General features: G+C 36.3%; 1 pseudogene; it reads right to left on the reverse strand.

The window, feature by feature from the left end:
* Window positions 1–1,425: 1,425 nt before the first annotated feature.
* LOC101699024 (prolyl endopeptidase-like pseudogene) lies at window positions 1,426–22,969 on the reverse strand (annotated as a pseudogene).
* Between the last annotated feature and the right edge of the window lie 2,788 nt (window positions 22,970–25,757).

Here is a 25,757-nt window from a genome sequence, read left to right on the forward strand (position 1 = left end):
TGTTAGATTGATTTCTCATAGTCCCTTACTAGTTTTAAGAGCTCTCTCTTTTCATGGTCACTGACCGCAATCCTGTCTTCTATATTTGATATTCTGTCTTCAGATTGCCTCAGTCTGCTGTGTATGCTTTCAATAGAGTTTTTAGTCTCCTGGATATCTGTTCAAATCTGTTCCAGGGATTCCATTTCTTTCCTATGTTGGGCATTCGTGGTTTCCATCATGGTCCTGAACTCATCTATTTTTTTTATCTGTTTCTGTTCTAGAGTATCTAATCATGTCTTTCATTATGCTCACCATCTCTGTAGTTATCTAGGAGATTATTTCTGCTTTGAATTTTTCTAGAGCCTCATTCATCTGTTTTATTACTTCCTGTGCTATCAGTTCAGGCTGTCCAGGTGGTTGATTATCAGACTTTTCCACCTTGTTTCCCCCAGAATTTGCCTTTGGTGGGCTGGAAGTATGGGTTTGTGCTTTGCTTAAATGTCTTCTCATTTCTATTTTTGTTGGTGGTGCTGTCCTTGGTTTAATTCCTGGGTTGATACTTTGATATTGCTTATTGTAAGTATCTTTGTTGCTTGTATTTAGAACCCTACAGAATGATTTCTTCTCAGAGGTGTCTTCCAGATATAGGTGGTCTTTAGGTTTTTAGTCTCTAATGGCTCTGAGGCTATCTCATTTTCATTATACCAGGAAGGACAACTAATTAGATCAATCACAACAGCTTAGCCCAAGTGATACAATCAGCAACACAGTAGCACCAAGCACAGCTTAGAAAATAACAATTTTTGGTTGTTACTAATCTATCACCTTTAACTGTGTGAATTAAATCAAAATTGAGGACCAGCACAAAATATATTTATAGTGAATAAACTCTTCACTATAGCAACTTTACCCTTCAGTATGGGGACTTAGAAGGAGTTGGGGAAGGAGGGATAGATAGGTAGAAGGATAGGGAAAGATTAGTAGTGAGGACAGAGGACAGAGGAAGATCATGCAAACTCTAGGAAACAGTTGAAGACAAGAGGAAAAGACAGAATGAAGGAACAAAGATGAGAGCAGAACAACCTAACAGCAATAGGGAGGCTAGAAACTGAATTTACTTTCCTTTGAAACTAATGTCGATCAAGAGAAGGAAAAAAACAAGAGGAAAAGTAAAAGAAAGAAGAAATCCAAATTAGGGCCAGAGCAGTAACAAAAAGGGTGATGAGAAACAATCTGGGAGAGTGAGAGAGCAAGAGAGTGAGAGAAAGAAAGAAAAGAAAAAAAAAAAGAAGAAAGAAAAAATGTGAAAAGAGTAGAAAAACAAATAAAAATTAAAAATGAGATAATAATTTTGAAAATAACAAAAAATAAAAATGAAGGGCCTCCTTTAAGGTATGTCTCTGCTGTCACAATAGACAATGTGGTCCACAGTGTGCAGGTCTAAGTCAAGTAGTCTCAGCAAGCCAGCAGCAGACACCTGAGATTCAGGCTGACTTTTGGCTGCAAGGCCCTAGTTGAGTTCCTTGACCTGCTGCAGGGTTGAACTCTGCAAGTTTCTACTGCAGGTTCCAGCTGCCCTTCCTGAAGATAGACCAGGTTCTGATGGGAGGTAGTGATCCCTCCAACTTACCAACTACGGTAGTCTGATGTGCCTTTATATCAGAGATTCTCTTCACTTTTTCAATGGGCTTCAATTTGCATCAAGGAGCCTAAGAGAGGCCTTCTTTCTGTTGTTCACTTGTGCTCTGTCTTCTGAAGCTCAGGACAATAGCCTTTATGACCTCCTGTGCCTTTGCAGTGTGGAACCAGGTACCCATGCAGCCAGGAGGCCAGAGGCGGGGTGAGGTGGGGGGATTGCTGAAGGTGCCCGCGTGTGGCTCCGCTCATAGCTAGGAGGCTGGGTGAGGACAGGGAGCAGCAGCTCCAGCTCCACCCGGCTGAAGTCCTCACCTGTCCGCTCGCTCTCGCTCAGAGGCTGGGTTTATGTAAATATTCTTTTGAAAAAACAGTTCCAAAAGACTCAGCTTAGTTCAACTTTGAAATTGTATCAAGATTTAAGTCTACTTCATGCCAATGAGCTGCTCCTCAGCAGGGGCTGGTTTTACCTTTTGAGCAATGACAGCCACTCTGGCATGTACACAAGGGAACTGGATGGCATAGACAGTTTTTCTGGGGGTTCTGAATTTTGGAGACTCAACACTGCTAAATCTACAGGAAATGAATTTAGGTCTTCCTACAAAACTGAGAGTAAAACTCAGTAACAATCTTGCCTCCCAATGCAGTGAAGTTGATACATCTGGTGTTTCTCTGGAGAAGGGAGAAGGATTAATCCTTGAATACAACACAAAGAATCTCCTTCATCAGCAAACAGCATTCAGAGACAAATGCTTTATTTCCAATCAAGCCTGCTATTCCAGTGCCTTCAATATATTGTACAGTGTTTGCTCAGGACCTCTATGAAAGACATGGTGACCCTGGCATTCCTATCTAACTTCACATATAGCATGATGCTGGGTAAACTTTATGAATACTCACTAATTCCTCACTATTTCTGTCATTTAAATGTAACTGCTTTAGGAAATGTTCTCAGATGTTTAAAATAATAATAAAATGTTTAAAAGAAAACCGTTGCTTGGAGGAACTTGTAATGTAAATATTAAATAACATCAAAAAAAGATAATCGAAACACTGCAGGACCAAAGATTACTCAAAAACTCTACACATTTCAATTTGAAGAATGTTCTTTCTCCTTAAAATGCAGTCACAGAAACTAGAAGATGACTCACTGCCACAGTGACTAAAATTATTCACTAGCAAAGAGGAAGGACACTGACTGTAAACTGTTCAAAGAAAACCTTAGTACAATAGACAAAGTTCAGACTGGAGGGAGGTCTGGTGTTTGGCTGCCCCAGTTCCCTCCTGGCCCCTATCCATGTCTTTCTAAGGAGACAATCTGAAAACTTCCCAGGTTAAGGGCATGTGCCTTAGTGGAAGAGAACAGGACAAGCGAGTGAGATGTAGACCAGGCACAACTTGGATGGATAAGCAACTTTAAAGAAATTCTCTAATAACTTCAAATCTCACTTTTATTACCCCAACTGGAAATAAGACTATGGAGTATTTCAGTGCATCTCCAAATCCAAGCTGAATGTAGCATTTCAGAATTTTAGATATTTCTTAAGATCCTCAAAAACACTGGTGCTGTCAAGTCCAAGTTCTTCCTACAGGAATTTAATATGGGCAGTAATCTTTTTTTGAGAATCCTCAATCACATGATTTCCTCCAGGCTGAAAATCTAAAATGACATTGGGGTTCTGATATCCTTTGCCTGTGTTCTTAGAATACTCCATGACAGCTTTCTTGAGCTTCTCTGTGTAGTTCACAATTCCTTTCAGAGGAACACGCTCATTGTTTTCATAAGCTGTGATGTGAATTGAAGTATAATGCTGAGGTTTAATATTTTCATAGGGACAGTAACATTTTATGTAGCTCTTGTGTTTTTCATCAGATGAAGGATTCCCCCAATCTTCTAATGTCAGAGGAAGAGTAGTGTCCATCATGGTATTGAGAACATCCAAGAAAGGTGCCTCTAAAGTCATAGCTCTCAGGAGCTCTGGATTAGAATTACACAATCCTCCCACAAGCACCCCTCCAGCACTGAAAGCAGTCGGGGTTGTTAGACTTGGCTGAGAAAAGCCTTGCCCATGAAGTGTCTTAATGCAAGCCTCTAAGTCATCAAGGCCATTGAGCTTTTTAGTTAGGCAGCCATCAGCATGCCACTGGAGGCCTAACTCACCACCTCCCTTAACATGTCAGTATGCTAGGACCCACCCATTGTCCACCAAGACCTGCCTTTCAGGTCTGAAATTTATTTTCAAATCCATTCCATAAACTCCATACACCTGTACCAAGAGAGGTTTCTTCTGTCTTTGGTGTCCGTTTTGTGAAAAATAGTCACAAATTTTGGCCAAATTTTAGTGGCACAAATTTTCCATCTTTGCTTTTGGCTTCTAGATGTAAAACATGACTAGTCTTTGTAATTAGGTCTTCATGTCCAGTTTCCTCAAAGAGTTTGCCTTCTGCAAACTTATATGTGTAATATTTTGGGGGTTGTATCAGAGAGCAAAGTTGAAAGGGGCAGTTCTTAGGGTCAGAATTTGTATCCATTATGAATCCACAGGTCCAAGGAGGGAGTTTTAGAGACTGAACTGAATCATCAGCCAGACCAATCACATTAACATAAAGTAGATTGGTGTGCTTCAGGAAGAGAACACAGTGATTCTTAAACATGTCCAAGTCTACAACTTTGGTTTTTCTCTTCATTGTGAAAAATAAATTCCAATTCATAATAGCAGGGGTATCAGCTGCTGTTCTCATTAGTGTGAAGTCTGTAGGCTCTCCAATGTTAGTAAGAATGTATAATTCATCATCTCTGTTTTCAACATAGTATAGGACCCCATGTATGCACTTCTGAATAAGTGCTGGTGGGTCCCAAGGGTTCAGGCCATCTATTAACCACACTTCAGAAGTGGTCTTGGTCATAATATTTATGGTGAGGAAACGACTATCTTTTGTAAGATAAAGGAAAGCAAAATAGTTTGAGTCCTTTTCTGTGTAAAAACGTTCATTATATTTGTTATCCCCAAAATTAGCTTGATATACATCATGGCAGCGAAGGTTCCTCTGGAAGGTGTAGAATAAAACATCTTCATCCTTTACCCATTCAAAACTGGACAAGAACTGGGAAAGAAGCTTCCATTACAGGCTGATCAGTAAGTTTTACAACTATACAGGTAGATGCTTCACAATCCTCAGTTCTTATCTTGCTGGCCACATATTTCTCATCTGGAGCAACTCTGATGCAATCAATGAAGGGCTAGTCTAATTTAAGTTCTTCTAAATTGAATAAAACTTCATAATCTCACTGTCTGCTTCTTCATAAGATGGCATTTTTGATGTTTTTGTTAGCAAGCATATACATTTTAGCATAACTAGCTCAATCATTAACTCTAATACTTATGAAACATATACATAAAATTTTGGTGTAAATTAGAAAAATGTCAGTTCTAAAAATCAGGCCCACAGACAAAAGGTGTTTTCTTCTCCTCCTTTTCTCCTTCATAAAGAGAACATAGATTGGAATTAATGCCATGGTATGTGCTGCAACTGGTTTTTTTATTAGTACATGTTTGCAGTACATAATGATTACAGTCACTGCAGGGAGTAGGTACATATACATAACATACCTTGATTCTTTTTATTCCTTTTTCTCTCTCCTGCCATTTCCTCCATTTCTAGATCCCTTTCTCATTTGCAAAAGATCTATCACCCTATTTTCTATTGTCTTTTGTTTTTCAAATGATGTATCCTTTGAGTTTCTCATATAAGAGGAACTATGTGATATTTAAGCTTGTGTGTCTGATTTATGTCACTTAACATTATGGTCTTAAGGTGCATCCATTTTTCTACAACTGGTACAAATGTATCTTTCTTTTTGGCAGAGTAGTACTCTATAGTGTATCGATACCACATTTTCTTTATGCATTCATCTGTTTATGGACATATAGACCACTTCCAAGATTTGGCTAATATGAGTTGTGCTGTTATAGACATGGGCATGCATGTTATCACTGCAGCATGATGTCTTTAACTCTTTGGGGAAGACACCTAGAAGGGGAATGGCTGGGTTGAATAGAATTTCCAATTTTAGTTTTTTGAGGAGTCTCCAAACTTATTTCCATAGTGGTTATACTAGTTTATATCTCCCAAACAATGTAGAAGATGGTCATTTTGCTTTCAGCCTCTCTCTTATTGTTTGATTTCTTTCTGGTATAACATGGAATCTCAATGTTGTTTTATTAGCATTTCTCTGATGGCCAGAAAAGTTGAGCACTTTTTCATGTACTTATTTGGCCTTTGTGCTTATGAGAAGTGTCTATTCATTTCAATTGTTCATTTTTTGATTGGGTCTTTTATTTTGGGGGTGATCTGATTTTTCTGAATTCTTTATATATTCTGGATATTATTTCTTTGTCTGAAGAGTAGCTGGCAATTGTTTTTCCATTCTGTAGATGGTCTCTTCAACCTATTGGTTATTTCCTTTGCTGTGCAGAAGCTTTTTAGTTTAATATAATTTCATTTATTGATTCTTCTGTTATCTCTTGTATAATTTGGGTTCTGTTTTAAAAGTCTTTACCTGTGCTTATGTCTTTGAGCGTTCTATTATTTTATCTTCCCATAGACGCTTTGTTTTAACATTGTTGATCCACTTTCATTTTATGTTAGTACATAGTGAGAGATATGAGTCTAGATTCAATCTTCTGCATGTGGATAACAAGTTTTCCCAGCATTGTGTGTTAAAGAGGCTATCTTTCCTCTAGCTTATTATGCTTTTGTCCCCCTTGACAAAGATCAGATGACTTAAGGTACTTGGGGTTGTTTCTGTATCCTCTATTCTGTTCCACTGATCTAGATGTCATTTTTGTGCCAATATCATGCTGGTTTTTTTAGTCACTGTATCTTTGTAATATAACTTAAAACCCAGGATTGTGATGCGTCCTGCTTTACTCTTGTTATCCAGTATTGCTTCTGCTACTTTGGGTCTCTTCTGGTGCCATATAAATTTTTGGATTGTCTTTTCTAGTTCTGTGAGGAATGTTTTTGGTACTTAATAATAAAGATAGATCTAAATAATAATATGAACTTCTTTAATCAAACTGATTTATATAGAACTATACACCTTGCAAGTGTGAATACATATTCTTCTCAGGTGAACATGTTATGCTTACTAATATGGAATAAATACTGATCTGTAATAGGTTTTAATCAACTTAAAATTATTAAAATCATATAGAGTATGTGCTTTGACTGCAATTAAATTAAATTAGAAATCATTACTAAGAGATTAGAAAATCCTCAAATTTGAAAAGGAAACAACAGCCTTCTTAATAGCTTATGGGTCACAGAAGAAATTATAAGGGAAACTAGAAACTATTTCTGAAATATCAAGATAAAAAAGTTCTCAAGATTCACTGTAAGTGATGGTGAGTACAGTTAATATTAATGGGTTACATACTTAGAAATTACTAAAAGAGGAGATGTTAAACTTCTTAAAACTAAAAACAAATATTGAGGTGATGGATATGACAATTAGCTTGATTTAACCTTTTCATGATATACATATTAAAACATCATTTTGTATATTATAAATACATATAATTTTTATTGTCAATTATACCTTAAAGCTGAAGGGGAGAAATTATTTTTAATAGAATGATAAAGTATCAAAATTTGTGGATGCAGTTAAGGCAGTACTTAGAGGGAAATTTATCATTTTAAATACGTATTTTAGAAAAAAGGCAAAAAACAATAAGCCAAGTTTAGGACTCAAAAAACTAACAAAAGGAAAGTAACATAAACCAAAAGTGCTAACAAAAGAGAAGAAATACATGAAATAAAAAAAAAAAACAGAGAAACTTATAAGGCCAAATTTTTTTTTTTTTTTTTTGGTACTGGGGATCAAACTCAGGACCTTGGGCTTGCAAGGCAGGTGCTGGAACCACTGAGCTAAATCCCCAGCCCCAAGGCCAAAATTTTATTCTCCAAAAAGATTAACAAAACTATGAAGTTGTAGTCATAAAGAACAGAAATTACCAGTGTAAGAACTTAGGAATTTACCCTCACAGATCCCACATATATTAAAAAGATAATAAGAAAATATAATAGCTTTTTACCAATTTGACATCTCAGATAAGTGAGCAAATTACTTGAAAAAATACAATTAAAACAAACACAAGATTAGATGGAAAATATGAAAAAGCCTATAAATATTAAAGAAATTAAATAGGTTATCAAAACTTTCCCAGAAAAAAATTCCAAGTTAAGGGGCCCAGTAGTTGTACTAGTGGATTTTATCATATACTTTGGAAACAAATAAGATCAATCTTATACAAACCCTATCAAAACATAGCAAAAAAAAAAAAAAGTGTCCCAATTTGTTTTTTGAAATCAACATGCCCTAAATATAAAAATTTAATGAAAGTATTTTAAAAGAAATGAACAAAGAAGGAGTAGAAGTAGAAGCAGAAGGGCAAAGTTCAGGTCAATATTTCTCAGGAACATAAACACAAAAATCCTTTAACAAAATCTGAGCAAATCAAATCCAGTAATCCATAAAGTGAAAAATACAACCACGTAGACTATATTCAGGAATACAAGAATAGTTTAGTATTCAAAAATCAACCAATGTAATATGTAATATATGAGGTATTTTAAAAATGAAAAGACTATGATTATTTCAATAGATTAAAAAATCATTCAACAATATTCAGCAATCATTCATGAGAAAAACTCATCAAACTGTAAGTAGAAGTGACCCTTTTCAATTCAATCAAATACTGACTAGAAGAGACAAAGAAGGGCAATATATCCTGGTAAATGGAACAATTCAGCAGGAAAACATAACAAGTGAAAATATATATGCACCAAATACTGATGCAACCAACTTCATAAAACAAATATTACTAGACATAAAAGATCGATCAAACATCAACACAATCATAGTAGAGGATGTAAACACCTCACTTTCACAAATAGATAAATAAATTAGATATAAAAATAAACAAATATTAAGAGTTGAATCTTGTTTTTCTGTTGGGTTTCTGGAATCTTAACAATTATATGCCTATGTGTAGATTTTTTTTGATCAAGTCTAGTTGGAGTCCTGCATGCCTCACTTATCTGTATGTCAAGTTCTTTCCCCTGCTTGGGAACTTTTCTGCCATTATTTCTGTGAACAGTTTTTTAATGTTGTCTGTGCTCTCTCCTGTTTCTTCATTGACTCAGTCAATCTTATGTTATTCTTCTTTGCATCATCTAGCAGCTGCTGGATTGATTTCTCATAGTCCCTTACAATTTTAAAGCAATTTTTCTTTTCCTGGTCACTAATTGCAATCTTATCTTCGATATCTGAAATTCTGCCCTCACATTGGCTCATTCTGCTGCATAGACTTCCAATGGAGTTTTTAATCATCTGGAAATCTGTTTGCATCTGTTTTATGGATTCCATTTGTTTCCTATGTTGGGATTCCATCATGCTCCTGAGCTTCTCTCTAACTTTATTAATCATGTCTTCCACAATCTCTGTTATCTGAGAAATTATTTCTGATTTCATTTTTTCCAGATCCTCTTTTGTTGCCAGTTCAGGGAGTCCAGGTGGTTGAGTATCAGAGTGTCCCATCTCATTTCCCTTTGGGGTTGCTGTAGGTAATCCAGAAGTCTGGTATTGAGGCTTGTTTACATGCCATCTCATTTCTATGGGGGGTGGGGTGTGTGTGTGCTGCTGGCACCTGCACAGCTCACCTCCTCTGTGCTGGGAGTGTTGGTACATTGGCCTGGAAGAATCATCCTCTGGGCTGGGAGTGGTGGCACATTGACCCAGAAGCCTCCTCTGTGAGTTTGTAAAGGTTTCAGTTCATAATTGGCTGGCTCCAAGACAAGAATGGCAAACAGGCCTCACAGAGGAGAAACAATGTGGAGTGCAAAAGATAAAAAGCAGGCAACAAGAGACCCAGAATAACAAAAGCAATACCAGGTAACAGAGACATGGCAGGGGGTATTACAACCTCCAATTTAAAACTATACTACAAAGCTACTGTGATAAAAACATCATGGTACTGGCAAAGAAACAGACCTGAGGATCAATGGAACAGATTAGAAGATGCAGAAACAACTCCAGACACACCTCATCTTCACAAAGGAGCCAAACACCCTCACTGGAGGAAAGATAGCCTCCTTAATAAATAGTGCTGGAAAAACTGAATTTCAACTTGCCAAAGATTAAAACTAGACCTATATCTCTCACTATGCACTAAACTAAAAATTTAAAAAATGGATTAAAGATCTAAATATTAAAACAGAAACGCTGAACCAGCTGGAACAAAGGTTAGGTAGAACTCTTGAAGACATTGGTGTAGGAAAAGACTTTAGGAACAAAACTGCAGTTGCCCGTGAACTAGCACAATCAATAAGTGGGATCTCTTCTTACTAAAGAGCTCCTGCATAACAAGAGAAACCACCAACACAGTGAAGACACAACCCACAATGTGGGAAAAAATTTTCACCTGCTGTTCCTCAGACAAAGGTCTACTATCTAGGATCAAAGAAGAACTTTAAAAAAATCAGACCTCCCAAATTTAAAGACTCAATCCAAAAATGGGCATCTGAAATGAACAGACATTTCTCAGACAAAGAAGTAGAAATAGCAAATAAACATATGAAAAAATGTTCAACATCACTGGTCAGTTGAGAGATCCAAATGAAAACAACACTGAGATTCTACCTCACCTCAGAAAGAATGGCTGCTATCAAGAAATCAACCAATAACAAATGCTGGTGGGGCTGTGGGGAAAGAAGAACACTGCTCCACTGCTGGTGGGAGTGTAGACTGGTGCAACCACTGTGGAAATCAGTATGGAGATACCTCAAAGAACTAGGACTGGAAATCCTATTTGACCCAGCTATTCCTCTGCTTGGGATCTTCCCCAAAGAATTAAAAGAATCATACCACAGTGATATATGTGCATGCATGTTCATAACAGCACAATTTGTAGTAGCTAAAACTTGGAAACAGTCCAAATGCCCATTCACTGGAGACTGGATAAAGAGAATGTGGTGTGGTGGGGGTTTTTTATAAAATGGAATACTACTCAGCCAAAAAAATGAAAAATTAGATGCATTTATAGCTACATGGGTGCACATTGAGGCGATACTCTTAAATGAAATAAATAGGACACACAGGTGTAAATACCAAATAGTTTCTCTAGTGTGAGAAACTGAAAGCATAAATAAGGACTAAAAGTTATAATAGATAATGTGAAATAAGAAAAGGGGAAAAGGGGAAGGGGAAGTAGAAGGGGTAGGGGGAAGGAAAGAAGGGAATGGAATATGAGAAAATGAAAAAATGGAAACAAAGTCTTTGTAAATAGGGAGGGATGGAAGGGTTGAAAAGAGGGCAGGGGAAGGGGAAAAAATAAGAACAGAGAGAGATTATGTAAAGGTGCAAATTTCCAATGATGAATGTCATTATATTATACCTAAAATGTACCAATAAAAGAAAATTAAATAAAAAGTTGAACCACATATTGGGACAAACTGACTTAATAGATATCTATAGAGTGTTCAACCCATCAAGAACAGAACATACATTCTTAGCATCACATGGAACTTCCAACAAGACAGACCACATACTAGGCAATAAAGCTTGCTTAAATAATTACAAAAAATTCCATGTATATTATCAGATCATACTACAATAAAACTAGAAATCAATGACAAAAGAAACCACAGAAATTTTGTAAACATATGGATATTAAACAATATATCCTTGAGTAATCAATGGGTAATAAAAAATAGAAGAAATCAAACATTCCCTAAAGTCAAATGATAATGCTAGTACAAAATACTAGAGCCCTGGTACACAATGAAAGCAGTTCTAAAAGAGATGTTTGTAGCTATGAATACTCACATCAGAAAAATAGAATTGTCCCTACTAAAAAAACCTAATGATGAACCTCAAGATCCTAGAAAAACAGGAAATCTGGGATTGTGGTTTCCTTCTATTTTTGATCTTTTTGCTCAGGATTGTTTTGCTCTTCTGAATTTCTTCTGGATTCACATAGATTTTTGGATTTTTTTTAACTTCTGTTAAGAATGCTTTGGTATTTTGATACCTTTAAAAATAAAAATAAACCTGAAGAAAATAGGCATAGAAGGGCCTTTTCTTTTCTTTTTTCTTTTTGGTACCAGGGGTCAAACTCAGGACCTTAAGCTTGCAAGACAGGTGATGGCACCACTTAGTTAAATCCCCAGCCCAGAAGGGCGATTTCTTAACCTGACAAAAGCCATTATTGACAAACCTACTTCCAGCATCATACTAAATGAGGAAAAACTGAAAACTTTTCCACTGAGATCAGGAACAAGACAAGGTTGTCCTTTCATACCACTCTTGTTCAATATAAGTACATGAAATGTAAGCCAGAGTTATCATGCAAAACAATGAAATAATAAGGGCTACATATTGGAAAGGAAGAAGTAAAACTATCCTTATTCATAGATGACATGATCCTTTACATGGATGTCTCAAAAAATTCCACCAAAAGAGTCCTAGAACTAATTTAAAAAATCAGCAAAGTATCAGGATACAAAATCAACACACACACAAACAAAAATCAATTACATTCTTGTACACCAAAAAATTTTTTAAAAGTCAACAAAGTAGCAGGATACAAAATGAACACAAAAATCAATACCATTCTTATATACCAACAATAAACATGTTGAGAAAGAAATTAACAACACCATTCACAAAATCTTCAAAAATTAAATATCCAGGTAAGTGAAGAGGACATGAAAGACTTCTAAACTGAAAACTACAGTGCTCTGACAAAAGGAGATTAAAGTGGACATTGGAAAATGGAAAAACATACCTTGTTCATGGGTAGGCAAATTATATTATTAAAATGGTCATATTACCAAAACTAAGATATATTTTTAAGGTAATTTCAATCAAAATACAAAAGCATTCTTCACAGAACTAAAAACAAAATCGAAAAATCTATGTGAATCCAGAAGAAATTCAGAAGAGCAAAACAATCCTAGGCAAAAAAGATAAAAAATAGAAGGCAACCACAACCTCAGATTTCGAGCTAAAAGATAGTGATAAAAACAGCATGATAATGGCACAAAAACAGACATCTGGATCAATGGAACAGAACAGATGATACAGAAATAACCCCAGACACACTCAGACATCTACTCTTTGACAAAGGTTCCAAAAACATCTGCTGGAGAAAAGATAGCCTCTTCAACAAAGAGTACCAGAAAAACTGGTTATCCACATGAAGAAAATTTAATCTAGATCCATATCTCTCACCATGCATGAAAATAAAACAAAAATTGATCAAATACCTAAATATTAAAACAGAAACAATCTGCTGGAAGATAAAAATGGAGAAAACTTGAAAATACAGGCATAGGCAAGTGCTCTCTTAATAGATCCACAATTGCACAAAAAATAACACTAAGAATCAACAAACAGGATTACGCCAAATGAAAAAGCATCTTTGTAGTACAGGATATAAGTAACAGAGAGATAACAGAGAGAAGCAACAACCTACAGAATGGGGGAAAATGGCCAGCTAGTCCTCAGAAAGAAGACTAATGTCTAGAATTTATAAAGAATTAAAAAAAAATCACCTCAAAATAAAAGACCCAATTTAAAAATGGTTAATTGAAACAAATAGACACTTGAGAAGAGGTATAAATGGCCAATAAGTACCTGAAAAAATGTTGAATATCTTTGGCAATTAGAAAAATGCAAATTAAAACAACACAGATTCCATCTTACCCCAGAAAAAATGGCTATTATCACAAACTTAAAAAACAAAAAAAATACTGGTGAGGCTATGAGCAAAAAGGGAATCCTTCTATATTACTGGTGATAATGTAAACTTGTACAACCACTACAAATATTAATATGAAGTTTCCTAAAAAAGTAGAAACCAGAAATACCACTCAACTCAACTATTTCTATTTTGGATATCTTCCCAAGAAGGATAGACTTGATAGACTTGATTTCTGGGAAAACATATGCACTTTGAGACCATAATGCTACATGAAATAAAACAGACACACAAGCTTAAACATTGCTTGGTTTCTCTTATATAAGAAACCAAAAGGATAAATAATTTAAAGAGTGAAATGAAAGATAGATATTAGGAAATGGGAACATAGATCTTTTACAAATGGAAGGGGAAGGGGACTTAGAAACAGAGGGAAGGGAAAAGAGAGAAGAAGGGAAACTAAAAAGCATTAAGATAAAATATGTACATATATCAACTCCCCACAATTAAAGTATTCATTACACAACACAAACACAAAGAAAGAAAGAAAAGAAGTAAAGAGAGAAAGAAAGGAGTATAAAGAAAATGTGAAACTATCTCCTTAATGAAGGTGGTATATGGAAAATTCTAAGAAACCTATAATCTATCTACTAAAAGTAAGTGACATTAGCAAGGTTACATAATAAGATAGGTATTATGGACTAAACACTTGTGTCTTTCCAAATTTATATATTGAATTCCTAACACTCAACATGATAGCATCAGGAGGTCAGGTCTTTGGAAGGTAATTTAGAGATCTCGTTAATGGGGTGAGTAGCCTTATAAAACACACATGACAGATTATTTCTCTCTCAGACATGCAGGGATACAAGATAGCCATTTTGAATACAGGAAGAGTGCCCTCAACACACACTCGAACTGGATGCAGTGTCTTTGTCACTTTCCTAATCAATGGAACAAAATACCCAATACCCACAACTTAAAGGAGGAGAGTTTTATTTTGGCTCACATTTTAGAAGTTTGTCTTTGCATGGTCAACAGCATGGTGGAAGGGTCTGAGGAGAGGAGAAGGTGCTCACCTCATGGCAAACAGGAAGCAGAAAGTGAAGGGAGGAAATAGGGTGGTATGACTCTTCCAACCAGGCCACTCCTCCCAACACCAAGCCAGCTGTAGTGTCTCCATGATCCAGTCACCTTCCATAAGCCTCCACCTCTGAGCACATGAGGCTTTCAGAGGACATTGACATATAAACCATAACACACAGGTACCTTGATTTTAAACTACCCAATTCCAGTACTGAAAAGTTAATGTTTGTTGTTTAAGCCAACTAGTATATGGTGTCCTGTTATACTGTGTTTAATAATTTAAAATTTGTATTTTCCATCCTAGCAGCAATCAAGAAGTGACACAGAAGAATTCTAAAAATATTTAGGAACAGACTTCAGATACTTAATATATATACAATGGGAACTTAGAAAAATATACTGCCTAGACAAATAGAAGACCTAAATGTAGGTGAATGGATGCAACTTAAAACTATAATGTTAGTGAAATAAAGCAGACACGTAAGCTTAAATATCTCATGGCTCCTCTCTCTTTTCTTATTCATTAAGTTTACTGACACATTTTAGGTATACATTATGATCACATTCATCATTGGGAATTTGTACATGTACATGATATATCTTGGTTCTTATTTTTTCCCCATTCCTCCCCTTCTCTTTTTACCCACAACCCCTCCCTATTTACAAAAAACTATGTTTCCATTTTTTCTTTCCCTTCTTACCTTTCCACATACCCCCACACACACAGTGTCCACTTCCCCTTTGGACTTTTTCTTCCTATTTCACATTATCTACTATATATTTTGGTCCTCATTTACACTTCCAGTTCCTCACACCACAGGAAGTATTTGTTATTTACACATGTGTGTTGTATTTATTTCACTTAAGAGTATGGCCTCAATGTGCATCCATTTAGCTATAAATGTCTCTAGTGTATCATTCTTTATGTCTGAGTAGTACTCTATTTTATTTTTAAAAAACACATCTTCTTTATCTAGTCACCAGTTGATGGACATTTGGGCTGTTTCCAAGATTTAGCTATAACAAACTGTGCCACTATAAACATGGGTGCTTATACAGCACTGTGGTATGATGCTTTTCTTTTGGGAAGATACCCAGCAGGGGAATAGCTGGTTCAAATGAAAACTCTAATCCTAGTTTTTAGAGGAATCTCCATACTGTTTTCCACAATAGATGCACTCCCACCAACAGTGGAGAAGTGTTCCTTTTCCCCCACAACCTGGCCAGCATTTGTTATTGGTTGATTTCTTGATAGCAACCACTCTTTCTGGGGTGAGGTGGAATCTCAGCATTGTTTTCATTTGTTTTCTCACAAATGATCGTAATGTTGAACACTTTTTCATGTTTACTTGCTCTTTCTACTTCAGCTGAGAAATATCTGTTCATTTCAGATGCCCATTTTTGGATTGGGTCTTTAAATTTGGGAGGTTTGATTTTTTTAAAGTGCTTTATATATTCTAGACAGTAGACCTTTGTCTGAGGAAGAGTTGATAAAATTTTTTTCCCATATTGTGAGTTTTATCTTCACTCTGTTGGTAGTTTCTCTTGCTGTGCAGAAGCTTTTAATAATATGAGATCCCAGTTGTTGATTCTTTGTGCTAGTTCCCATGCAACTGAGGTTTTGTTCATAAAGTCTTTTCCTACACCAATGTCTTCAAGAGTTCTACCTAATCTATCTTCTAGTAGGTTTAGTGTTTCTATTTTAATATTTAGATCTTTGATCCAAGTCAATTTTAGTTTACTGCATGGTGAGAGATGGGTCTAGTTTTAATCTTTGGCAAAGTGAAGCCCAATTTTTCCAGCTCCATTTATGAACGAGGCTATCTTTCCTCCAGTGAGGGTGTTTGGCTCCTTTGCCAAAAGTGAGGAGGCTTAGTATTTCTGCAGTTATTTCTACATCTTCTAGTCTGTTTCACTGATTCTTAGGTCTGTTTCTTTGCCAGTACCACTCTGTTTTTATCACAGTGTCTTTGTAGTAGTTTCAAGTTGAAGATTGTGATACTCCCTGTCTTTGTTGCCTAGAATTGCTTTTGTTATTATTCTAGGTCTCTTCTGGTTCCAAAGGAATTTTTGGATTGTTTTCTCAAGTTCTGTGAAATATGCTGTTGGAATTTCAATTGGGATTGCATTGAATCTATATAGCTATTTTGGAAGTATGGCCATTTTCACTATATTGGTTCTTCCTATGTAAGAATGCGTGATGTCTTTCCATTTTCTGATATCCTTGTTGATCTCTTTTTTCAGAGTGTAATAATTTTCAGAGTAGCAGTCTTTTACTTCTATCATTAGATTGATGCATAAGTATTTCAGTGTTTTGGATGCTATTGTGAAAGGAGTTTTTTCTCCAGTTCCTCTCTCAGTGAGTCTGTTATTCATGTACAGAAAGGCTATTGAGTATTGAGTTTTGACCTTGTAGCCAGCTTCTCTACTGGATTTGGTTATTAAGTCTAGAAGACTTTTGGTGGAGTTCTTGGGGTCTTCTATATAGAGTATCATGTCATCTGCAAATAATGACAATTTAACTTCTTCCTTCCCTTTGTTTTATTTCTTTCTCTTGTCTAATTGCTGTGGCTGTTTTCAGAACTATTGAACAGGAGTGGTGATAGTGGACACCCTTGCCTTGTTCTTGATTATAGCATGAAAGATTTCAAATTTTGACCATTTAGTATGATATCAGCTGTTGGTTTTTCATAGATGTCCTTTATCAGATTGAAATAAAGACCATATATTCCAATTTTCTGTAGTTTTTTTTTTTTATGAATGGGTGTTGGATTTTGTTGAATGCTTTTTCTGCATTTATTGAGATGATCATATGGTTTTTGTCCTTTGGTCTGTTGATATAGTGTATTACAATTATTGATTTGCATATGTTGCACCATTCCTCCATCCCTGTGATGAATCCTACTTGGTCAGGGTGTATGATCTTCTTGATGATCTTTTGCATTGTTTGCCAGTATCTTATTGAGGATTTTTGCATGTATTTGTTAAGGAGATTGGCCTATAATTCTCTTTTCTGGTTGAATGTTTCTCTGCTTTTGGGATCAAGGTGATGTTTGCTTCCAGGAATGAATTTGGGAGTATTACTTCTCTTTTAATTTTATTGAAGAGTTTAAACAGTAGTGACAATAGTTCTTCTCTAAATGTTTTGTAGAATTATTCAGCAGTGAAGCCATCAGGACCTGAGCTCTTCCTTATTGGGAAGTTTTTAATTATGTTTTGTTTCATTGATTGACATTGGGTTGTTTAGAATTTTTATTATCTTTTCTGGTAAACACTGGTAATTCATATGTACCTAGAAATTTGTTTCTTCAGTGTTTTCCATCTTATGGGAGTACAGGTTCTCAAGAGTAGATGATCCTCTGGATTTTTTCTGGATCTGTTGTAATTTCACCCTTCTATTCTTATTTGCATGCATTTGGGCCATTTTTTCCTTTTTTTGATAAAGTTGGCTGAGTGTCAATTTTCATTATTATTTTGAAGAACCATTTGCTTCACTGATTTTTTTGTATTATTCTCTTAGTCTTCATTGCATTGATTTCTGCTCTGATCTTTATAATTTAATGTCCCTTGTATGAGCTTTGGGTTTGTCTTTCTCTTCTTTTTCTAGAAGCTTGAGGTTTAGCATTAGGTTTTTTTATTTGCGCTCACTCTGTTTTCCTAATATGGGTATTCACTGCCATGAATTTCTCTTTTAAGACTTTCACTGTGTCCTATAAATTCTGATATGTGTATTGGCACTTTTTTAATTGTAGAAACTAATTTCTTCTTTACATACCTCTGTGAACCACTGGTTGTTCAGGAGGGTATTATTCAATTTCCATGTGTTCATGAAGTTTTTGTGGTTTCTTTTGTTACTGATCTCCAATTTCATTGCACTATGATCTGATAGTATACAAGGGATAACTTCAATTCCTTTGCATTTACTTAAACATGTTTCATAGCAAATATGTGGTCTATTTTGGAGAATGACCTGTATGCAACTAAAAAGAATGTGTATTCTGATTTTCTCAGGTGGAACACTCTGAAAACATCTATCAAGTCTATTTGTTCAAGAAATTGGTTGAGTTCTAGTATTTCATTGTTGATTTTTTTGTCTAGTTGATCTGTGATAGTGGGGAATTGAGGTACCCTACTACTATTGCATTATTGTCTATTTGATTTTTCATGTCTATTAATATTTTATATAGTTGGGTTCACTAGTATTTGGTGTATATGTATTTATGATTGTCATCTCTTCTTGGATTATTCCCTTTACAAGGATGTAGTGACCTTCGTCTCTCTTAGTCTTGGTCTGCAAACTATTTTGTCTGCAAATACCATAGCTACCCTTGCTTTTCTTTGGGAGTATTGTTTTCCACCCTTTGACTTTCAGTCTATGAATTTTTTTAAATTGTGTTTCTTGTATGGAGCATATTGTTGGATCTTGCCTCTTGATCCATTCTGCCAGTCTATTTCTTTTGATTGGTTAGTTCAGACCATTAACATTGATAGTTATAACTGGTATGTATTGACTTATCTTTGTCATGATCTTTTCCTGTTGTTGGATTCCCCCTCACCTTGCCTTTAATTTCTTGTCTTTCCTGATGGATTCCTTCTGTTGGGCTTCATGGCATTGTTACCCTCATTGTCTTTTCCTAGGATATTGTTTAGAATGTTTTGGAGTGCTGGTTTGTTATTCATGAAGTTCCTCAGGTGTCCTTTGTCATAAAAGTATCTTATTTCTCCATTGATTTTGAAAGATAGTTTTGCAGGATACATCAATCTGGATTGAAGGTTGTTTTCTTTTAGGGCTTGAAATATTTCACTCCAGGCTCTCCTTGACTTGAGGGTTTATGTTGACAAGTCTGATGTGATTCTAATGGGTTTTCCTTTGTATGTGATTTCTTTTTTCTAACTGCTTTTAATATTTTGTTCTTGTGTTGGATTTTTGGAATCTTGACTATTATATGCTTAGATGTAGATTTTATCATGGCTAGTTGGAGTCCTATATGCCTCACTTACCTTAATGATAAATTCTTTTTTCCTGTTTGGTAAGTTTTCTGAGATTACTTCTGTGAAAAATTTGTCTTTTGTGCTATCTCCTACTTCTTCATTGATTCCAATCAATGATGTTATTCTTTTTTTGCATCATCTAGTAGCTGTTGATTTTGCATAGTCCTTTGTGATTTTTAAGAAACCTTTCTTTTCATGTGCACTAAACCCCTATCCTGTCTTCTATATCTGAAATTTTGTTGTGACATTTATTTATTCTGCGGCAGAAACTTTCAATGGAATTTTTAATTTGTTGGATATTGGCTTGGATGTTTTTATGTTTTCCAATTCTTTTCCTATGTTGGGTATTCATGGATTCTATCATTTTCCTCAGCTCCTCTATTTTTTTATCTGTATCTTCTCTATGATTAATCATATCTTTCATTATGGTCACCATCTCTTGTTTTCTGAGAAATTATTTCTGATTTCATTTTTTCCAGAGCCTCTTTCATTATCTTGTTACCAGTTCAGGGATCAAGATTGTTGCCTTTTGGATTGCTTCATCTCTTTGACCCCTGCCTGGATTTGCTTTTGGTGATCTGGAAGTTTGGGTTTGATCTTGTTTAGGTATCTTCCTATTTCTATTTTGTTGTTGTTGTTAATGTTTTTCATCTAATTCCTCACTTGATGCTTGTATATTGTTTACAGTGAGTATCTTATTGCCCGTATTTAGAACCCATAGGGGATGACTACTCAGAGATGTCTTCCAGGTATAGGGTGTGCCCTTGGGTTTTGAGTTTGTAATGACCCTTAGACAATCTCAGTCTCAGTGTACCCAGGAAGAACCACTGCCAAAAACAATCACATTACCTTGGCCAAAGTAATATAATCAGCATCAACAATAGCATCAAACACAGCTTAGAAAATGATAAAGTGTGTTAGCTATTAATCTGTCACCTTTAACCACATGAACTGGACTTGTGGTTATATATCAAAATCAAGGACCAACCAGAAATATGTTTGCAGTAAATAAGCCCTTTAATATAGTGGATTTACCCTCCAGGAAGAAGATTTAGACAGAGTTGGGGGGGATAGAGAAAAAGAAGGAGAGGGAAAGGTTAAAAATGGGGCTAGAGGACACAGGAAGATCATGCAAAATTTGGGAAACTGGTGAGGACAGGAGAAAAAGAAAGAAGGAACAAAACGAAGAGCAGAACAAACTAACAGCAACAGGAAAACTAGAAACTGTATTCATGTTCCCATAAAAATAAAAACAATCAAGAAAAAAAGAATAGGACAAAAACAGGAACAAGAAAAGAGATGAAGAAGAGAAGAGAAATAAAAGAAAAAAGGGGCCCCTTTGAGGCGTGTCTCTGCTGTTGCTGATATATAACATAGGCAGCAGAGTGCAGAATCAAGTCGGTTAATCTCAGTGAGCCCACAGTAGTCCACTGATATTCAGGCTGGTTTTTGGCTGCAAGGCTGGAATTGAGCTCCCTGACCTCCTGTGGGTTTGAACTCTACACAAGTGCTTCTGCAGGTTTGAACTGCCCTTACCCCATAGCAGTCTGGTTAGGTAGGAAATGCTGGTCCCAACAACTCATCAATTACTGTAGGCAGCTGCATTTTTGCTCTCCCAGTGGGGTTCAATTTTCAACAAGCCTCAGAGAGGCCCTCTCTCTGCTACTCACCACTTTGCCATCTTCCTGATCTCATAGCAATGGGCTCTCTCTCACATGGTTTCTCTTACGTGAGAACAACCATACACACACACACACACACACACACACACACACACACATCAAAATAGAAGAGAGATAAATAGGAAATAGCAAGAAGTTAAAATGCTTCCCCAAATTAAATATTCCATTGTTTTAAAAATATTGCTATATGCTTTGTTTCATTTATACTAATAGTTTATCTTTGTTCATTGAAAAGAAAATTTGTGTTATTATTTGTTTCTTTTTTGTAAGAAATCTTTTTGGTTTATATCTTGTACCGAGTAACCACTTTGAAGATAACAATACACAGTGTAGTAACTATTGATAGTCTCTTGATTACGAAACTTTTTTTTTCATAAGACAAAGAGATATGCCACATTCAGAGAATGAGAAAATATTGTTAAAAAATAAAAATAAAAAGTCAATTCTCCTCCTGATCTCTATCTTGGGATAATAAGGTTTTTGGTTTTTTTTTAAAAAAACTCATTTAAAACTTTATGTGAAAATTTAAAGGATTCAGGATATACAAAGTAATCTGGGAAAAAGAACAAATTTTGAGGACATATGTTACTTGATTTCAAGTCTTCCTATAGAGCTCTATCAATTAAGACATAATATAAAGATTGATAAGTACACCAAAGAAACATAACAGAAAGTTCAGAAAGTCTCACAGTTTTATAGTCACTTAAGCTTTATGAGCAAAGCTGGTGAGGGCTCAGATGAGAAGACTAAGGAAGAGTTAGCATTCATTAGATATTGGCTGAGTGGTCATGACCAGAATACTGATACAAATGAAGACAGTAAAGGCCATGTGAACAAGGCTTCAGATGGAAATGACAAGTATCTTATTAGAAATTAGAGTCTATTGTTAGGAAGTGGCAAAGAAGTTGGCTGCATTATGTCCATGGCTGAAGTTTTTGTAGATGGTGGAACTCAACGCTGACAGACTAACATATTTGATGGAGAAAATTTCTTTCTAAAAAAACGTTATCAGGCTATTTGGTACTTTAACCACTTATCCTCAGATTTGAGGGGCAAAAGGAATCAGAGTGGAAGAACTTGGAAAATGTGCAGGTTGATTAGGGAAAAATAGTACAAGGGTGTATGCAGTCCAGTGACAACTTGCATCAATGAAGCCAGATGTTGTGCATTAGGATTCTAAGAAATCTGCAAGCTACTCTTCCCATCACAGGCTCACAGGTCTTTCAGAGAATTGTTTTGGAAGATCCAATTCATTCTCCACTTGTTCACTGCCCAGGGCCATTTTGGGATCATGTACCATTCTTTATGGAGAAGTATTATGTAGCTGCTACAGCTGTAGCTGAGGCATATCGAGGCATCACTCATGCCACTGCTCTGAAGAGTGCAAAGGGACCTTGGTGGTGTTCACATGGTGCTAATTCTGCAAGAGAGCAGAATGCAAGAGTTGTAGGGTATGGTGGCTTCCATAGAGATTTTAAAGAAGGCTTGGAGGCCAGACAGTGAGGCCTGCTACAGGTGTAAAGCTGCAGCCAGGACCAGAAATGTAAAGCCACTGTCAGCATGCAACCCCAGGCTGAGAAAAGTCATAGGAATAATCATCTAAACTATGAGATCAACATGTCAGCTGAGCCCAGCAAGCTAGAGGGGCAGGGTTTCTTAAGTCCCTAGAGCCGATCCTCTGCCCCAGAACTTACAGGATGCCAAATTTGGAGTTTAAGATCCAATGTCTGCCTGATAGGGTTTCAGTCCTGCTGGAGGTTGGAGGCAGAGAGGGACTCTCCTTTTCAGTTATGTCTGGGAATGTTTACCCTTTGTCTGTTCCACCATTGTAGCTAAGACACATGTAACTTGTTTTCAATTTTACAGGGCTACAGCTAGATGGAGTTTGCTTTAAGTTTCACATAAAACTTTGGTCTTGGAGTTTTGAATTGAAGCTAAACAATTTAAGGCTTTTGGAACTCTGGGCATAAAGTGAGTGCATTTTGAACTGGGTAGACATTAACTTTGAGGACCAGTCCTGGAATACTATTGTCAAGATTGTTTCCCAAAAGTTTTATGTGCTGGAAGTTTGGTTCCCAGTGTGGCCATCCTGGGGTGTAGAATCCTTAAGAGATGGGACCTGGAAGAAGGTAATTAGGTTATAGGAACTCTACTCACATGAATGGACTAATGCTGTCATGTGGGAGTAAATCAAGCCTGGTAGGAGTTGGTTGGTTCCCATGACACTGAGTTTCTATTAAAAAAAAAGTGAGCATGACCCCTCTATTGTCTCTTGCTTCCTTTCTTGCCATGTGATCTCTTGTTCTCATTTTGTGATGCCATCTGCCATTAGGCCCTCAATAGATTCCACATATGAGGATGCCATGGTTTTAAATCTCCAAAACTATAAACATGTAAGCTAAATAAATCTCTTTTCTATATAAAACACTCAGCTTCAGGTTTTGTGATAGCAACAAAAAATGAACCAAGCCTATCATTTACTATTATCAAAAAAAACAAAAACAAAAAAAACAAAATAGAGAAAACTGTAGCAACAGAACATAGGGTCTCCAAGGAAGGGCTAGAAAGAGAAAACTGTAGCAACAGAACATAGGCTCTCCAAGGAAGGCCTGCAATCTAGACACCTAGAAAACAACAGCTTAGTGAAGAGCAAAGGAAAAAGAGCTGTTGGAATCAAGAAAGACCTGACAGGAAAACTAAAAACCATAGAGAAACTGAAGACAATGCAGAGAAAAGAACAAAGCAGTCTGGAGTGGTAAAACCAGCTCCAAGAGAGGGGACCTGTTTCGGCAAAAGAAAGGTAAGTCTAGAGAGGGTCAGCAGACACAAGGACAAAAAATAGACTTGCAGTGCTAACTACAAGAAAAGTCCATGATTATTTTAAAATGAAAATACAGTGTAGTAGTTTACTCTGAAACTCACTCCTGCATGGCAGGCTAGAGTTCTTCTAGAGAAGAAATACATTGCAATACCTACCATATTTGGCTATAATTATTCAGGAGCCATTTAAGGGACGGGGATTTAGCTCAGTGGGACTGTGTCTGCCTAGCAAGCACAAAGTCCTGAGTTAGATCCCGGTACCAAAAAAAAAGGAGCCATTTTGGCAAGGGTTTTTTTTAAGACTGAGCTGCTCCAGGAATCAGAAATCACGGAACAATTACACTTCAGAGTTCCTGGGGTCAACCTACCACAATGATTTGGCGGTAGACGGTCACAAGAGACAGTTGCAGAGAGCAAGTGAGCCACTCATAAACCACCTGAGAAGTTTAAGCAGCACTGACCTCAGGTTTTGAAGGACATGGGGTTGCATCCTCTGTGGTAAGAAGCTATGCGGGAGGTATGTGATTTTCTGAGGCTGGGTCTGGTACTAACTCAAGTGGACTGCCTGCCTCCCTCATTCCTCAATGCCTACATCTAGCACAGTTCTCAGTGCTTTTTCCTCATCTGCCAACATCATCAGGGATACACACCTCAGCTCAGTTACATTTCAGGTTGCATGGTCAAAGGAACCTCTGAAGCAAGGGAAGCACCCAAAAAGCCCACAGGCTATAGAGCTAGGCAGACATCAACCACTTGGGGTGCACAGAGAGGCACAAACACTGAGAGCCACTTGAGCGAATATAGCCCTAAGGCAGAAAGTGCACCTCTGCCCAATAGGAAAGGCAGAGCAGGGCTCACGATACACATGCACAGTGGGGTGGAAACAAAATAGGTCCTAGTTGTAACTCATTATCCCTTCTCTGTACCTGGTGAATTCAATACTACAGGCCATGGAAAGAAACCACTCACCCAAACATAGGTGGAGTTTTTGGACTCATTTCTCTTTGGTTTGGCAGGGGGTGGGGTGGGGGGGGTGTCTTTATTTTCTTTTTGTTTTCTTCCTCTCATTTTTTTGTAAGTCTATTAACTTTATTCTTTAATTGGATTATCTCACTTTTTTCTCATTTTTCTCTTTAAACTTTACTTCATCACCCCCATTCCCTCCATTTTCATTACAATTAAGCTATATTAATTTTTAAATATTTAATTGACTATCTGCTATTATTGCTTAATTCTTTTCTATTGTTAATGCTGGTATAATTGTATTTAGTATTTACTGTATGTCAGCTATTTGGTTTGTCTTTTCTTTATATTATTGTAGATCTCATATTGATAAAGGTGGTACACATGTAGCTTTTATTGATTCTTATGGAATGTCAATATCTGATTTGTCTCTTATTACTGATTTCTTTGCTATTGTCAGTGGTACCATAGGTGTTAATTAGTGTGTCTTTGCATCATCAAGATTATTGCAGTTTGTTTATTCCACTTTGTTTGGTACTGGGGATTAAGCCTGTAGAAGGTTGGACACTAAGAAGACACTCGGACATGCTTAGCAAGCTTAAGATGGGTATAAAAACCAAAATAAACATACATAAGAGCATATTTCAGGTAAACAGATTCTATTTAAAAAGATCTACACAGTAGGGACAGAGTTAGGTTTCTACTTCAACTGATCTTCAACCTGTAGCACACACACACAAAAAAAAATAAAATAAAATTAAGAAAGCAAGGCAACAAGATGCCTTCAAAAACTTTTAACCCTTAGCCCCTCAAAAGCTACTCTCATGGGCAA

Source organism: Heterocephalus glaber, unplaced genomic scaffold (genome assembly GCF_053883595.1).
Source record: "Heterocephalus glaber isolate CG9 unplaced genomic scaffold, H.glaber_assembly_v1.0 deba00000122, whole genome shotgun sequence".
In the NCBI taxonomy this organism is placed as follows: Eukaryota; Metazoa; Chordata; class Mammalia; order Rodentia; family Bathyergidae; genus Heterocephalus; species Heterocephalus glaber.